This window comes from Lemur catta, chromosome 2, assembly GCF_020740605.2.
Source record: "Lemur catta isolate mLemCat1 chromosome 2, mLemCat1.pri, whole genome shotgun sequence".
Taxonomy (NCBI): domain Eukaryota; kingdom Metazoa; phylum Chordata; class Mammalia; order Primates; family Lemuridae; genus Lemur; species Lemur catta.
The window spans coordinates 135,468,487-135,472,192 of record NC_059129.1 but is presented as its reverse complement, the minus strand read 5'-3'; the positions used below and the strand labels follow the sequence as shown (position 1 = coordinate 135,472,192).

Sequence of the window (3,706 nt, the reverse complement as noted above, 5' to 3'; positions counted from 1 at the left end):
TGAACACTCCATAGATCTTTTATCCCCAACATTGATAGTCAAACACCAAATAAAGAGGCCCATAATTAAGTACCGAATTATCCTTCCCCCACTTGTATCCTTTCTGAAAGACACAATGATCTCCCCAGAAATCTGAAATGAAGCCACACAAATGAGAGATTTTACATATGTGGTCCCACTATCAAATTATAGAAAGCAGTTCCACCATCAAAATTACAGGAAGCAGTTAATGGGCCTTGGAGAAAAGCATAGTCCCACACACAGTAATACACATCTAACAGTTTTCCAATCATTTGTCAATTATTTTCACAAGATTAGCATTAAAAAACACAACCAAATATGCATGTAACCCTCAAGCCCCCCACTCCCCACACACAACAATTGGTCTCTGTTCTTTCTCAGATGACATAATATCCCAGGAGTGACAAAAGGTGGGAGCCAATCCCCACAACAGCCATTGCTTCAATCATTCATTCCATCAACAGCTCTTCATTTCTTGAAGTACCTTTCTTTTCCAAAGAGGTAATGCAGAGATCAGTCAGAAAGGCCCTCTGAAAAGACCGGTTTGAATTTCTGGTTCTGTCCCAGTGACTCAAGATGAATTATCTTGTATTAATGTTGCGCTCAACGCACTTCACAAAACAGGCCTCAGCCCGACTGTCCAATTTTGGCCCCAGCTTGTCCGTGCCCTTCTCCAAAGTTCGCGCATCTGCTGCACCAGCCGCTGGAAGCGCTGCTTCTGAGTCTCCACCTCGATAAAATGCTGCGACTGCGGGTCCGCAGCGCCCAAACCCACCGCGAAGGAAGAGGAAGAGGAATCCACCGCAGAGTGGCCATGCATGCCCACATGAACTCCGCACCACCTCACCGACCCTCACATGTTATCTGATTTTTAAAAACATTTTTATCGTGGAGAATTTCAAATATAAAAATATAGAAATGCTTCAGTATTAATAATATACTGTTAATCTAGTTTCATCCATATTTCTGCCCAATCACCCCCATTGGAATATTTTAATTCAATTCCCAGATACGATATCACTTTATCTGTGAATGCTTACCAGTATATCTTTAAAGGGCAAGCATTTTCTAGAAAAATTTGACTACAATACCATTATCACACCCATTTTTGTTTGTTTGTTTTAAAGAGGTGGGGTCTTGTTATGTTGCCCAGACTGGAGTGCAGTAGCTACTCACAAGCACGATCGTGGCGCGCTACAGCCCCGAACTACCGGATTCCAGGGATCCTCCTGCTTCCGCCTCTCCAGCACCTGCGACTAGAAGCACACATTGCTGTATCAGATAACAATTTCTTAATAACAGAATTTTGTCCAGATAGTTTCCCACTTTTGCTGATTATATTGTAAATGTATTGTTTCAGCTGGTTTATTCAAATCATGATACAAATGAAGTCTACACATGATGTTTGTTTGAAATGTGTCTTAAATCTCTGTTAACCTATAATAGTAATTGCCTCAAATTTTTTCTTCCCATTTATTTGTTGGAATTTCCCACAATCTAGATAGCAGCATGATGGCAGTGTTTAAATTATGCTTGTTTACTGTATAAATTTCCTATGAACTGGAGTTAGATCTAGATGCTTAACTAAGTTTTTTTAGCAAGAATACTTCATAGGTTGTTATGTGTACTTCCTTTTGTACGGCATCAGATGCACATAATCTCTTGTTGTTTCTATCCCCTTTTCTTTGATGTTAAGATTGATCTGTGAATTCATGTGTGAACAACCTGATCCATCCATTGTAAGTTTCCCTGTAGACCTCCACCCAACAATTTTAACAATATTGATGAATGTTGCTTAGATCCATGATTTCATGAGGAAAAATATTACATATATCTTAAATTCTTTCTGAATTTTCAAGATTTCTTAAAGAACATTCTATCATCAACTATTTGATTATCCTCATATGGATTTTGTACAAAAAAAGCAGAATAAGTTTTTGTTTCCCAAATGTACACTTAATAATCTGAGCCATTTATATAATCTTATCAAGAGCTTTCCAATAGAGCAAACATTAGAAAAGAGTTTTAACTTAATTTGATTTCCTTATTTTAGAGTGGGAAGAAAGTGTCTGGGGTTGATTTCTTTAGTTTTCCCTTGGTTATGAGTAGCTAAAGAGAGTACAATCCTTTCATAAAAAATATGATTAGTTATCTAGAAAGTCATTTCTGATCCAGAAATTATGTGATTCAGGACAATGACAGTGAAGAGCTAGTGAACCAGCGAAAAAGAAATAAAAATGAGAAACTTGTCTTTACCAAGGTGGTTTGAAATGAGATGGAAAGCATAGGGAAAAAGGAAAGTGGGAGGGTAACAAGGAGTAAGACTTAGTATAACTTTTGGTATAGTTTTGAATTTTAGGACAGGTTATTTTTAAATACTCAAAAAGCAAATAAATATAATCAAAAAGAAAGGAGGAGAAACAGAATACAAACAGAAACAAATGGATAACAAAGTACACAGTGGGAAATGAAGAACTAACCCAATTAATTATTGAATACAGTATTTTGACTATATACTTTCAGGATAAAGGGAAAAAAATAGCAAACAAGTTAGTAGTTGACAGGTTTGTTTTTCAAAGGTATAGGTTGGGCATTTTGAAGCTACTTAATACATATTCCAGGACTGAGCAAATATGTAAATGAAATAAGCATGGTAGAAATCAAGTTCTCATTGTCAGAAAAAGATATTACAAAAACTGGACAGGGCAAGTGTTGGGTGAGGCACTCCACGATGGGCTCTGTGTATCCTTGCATATAATTTCTGGGTGTGCCAAGAATGCAACGCCCTGACTTCTTACCCAGATCAATTCTCAGGGTTGAGTATGCAAGTAATTTTGAGAGATGAATTCATGACTCATTTTAAGACAAAAAAAACCCAGGTTTGCTTATTGTGCCACAAAACAGTAAATTTTCCTAACTTAGTGTTCTTCAGCTACACTGCAAATCCACTGTGTGACCAGTATTCATCTGGGGCCCTTGTATCATCCCTATGAGACTTGAGAGCAAGAACCACCCATGCATATCATGGTGCTTGCTGTGCTGTGAGTCAAAATGTCTTTTTTCTCTGACTCAGAAGTCTTGTCTCTTCTGTCAGCATCCATGAAACAACAGTAGGATAATTTATTAGATTATAAGTAAGGTAAAATCAGATTCTGAAAGATGCTGCAATGACATATGGTATTTTATTAGAATTGAAGGGATGAGTATGAGCTTATGTTTATAAAGATAGATAGATGATATATAGATAAATACTGATGTGTATGTAAATAAATAAATAAATCTTTTTACAAATATTTCCCAGCTATCTATGTTGACAGGAGCTAAGAACAACAACAACCTAAAAGGTTGCTACTGGGTTCACATGTCTTTAGATTTTGGTTTTTAGATACCAGTCCACTCTAAAAGAAACCACGACTTCCTGGAGAACTGGCCAATTCTAGGACATGGGATGAGAAAGTACAGGATGAATCTGGAGCAGCTTTCTGTGTCAGAAAGTAAGAAGGTACTCAATGAATGATGTGGACATATGAAAAGGACATATGAATCAGTTTGAAAGGCATCCCATTGGACAAATTTAGGATAATTCTGAGGATCAAAATAATAGCAGTAAAGAATAACCCACTGAAATAAAAAAAAGAATAAATTATAGAATTCTTTATAGTAGAGTGAAAACTAATATATGTTG

The 3,706-nt window shown here is 36.6% G+C and overlaps 1 pseudogene; it reads right to left on the bottom strand.

Annotated features, from left to right (window-relative positions):
* Positions 1-534: 534 nt before the first annotated feature.
* On the bottom strand, positions 535-841 carry LOC123632160 (annotated as a pseudogene).
* Positions 842-3,706: the final 2,865 nt, after the last annotated feature.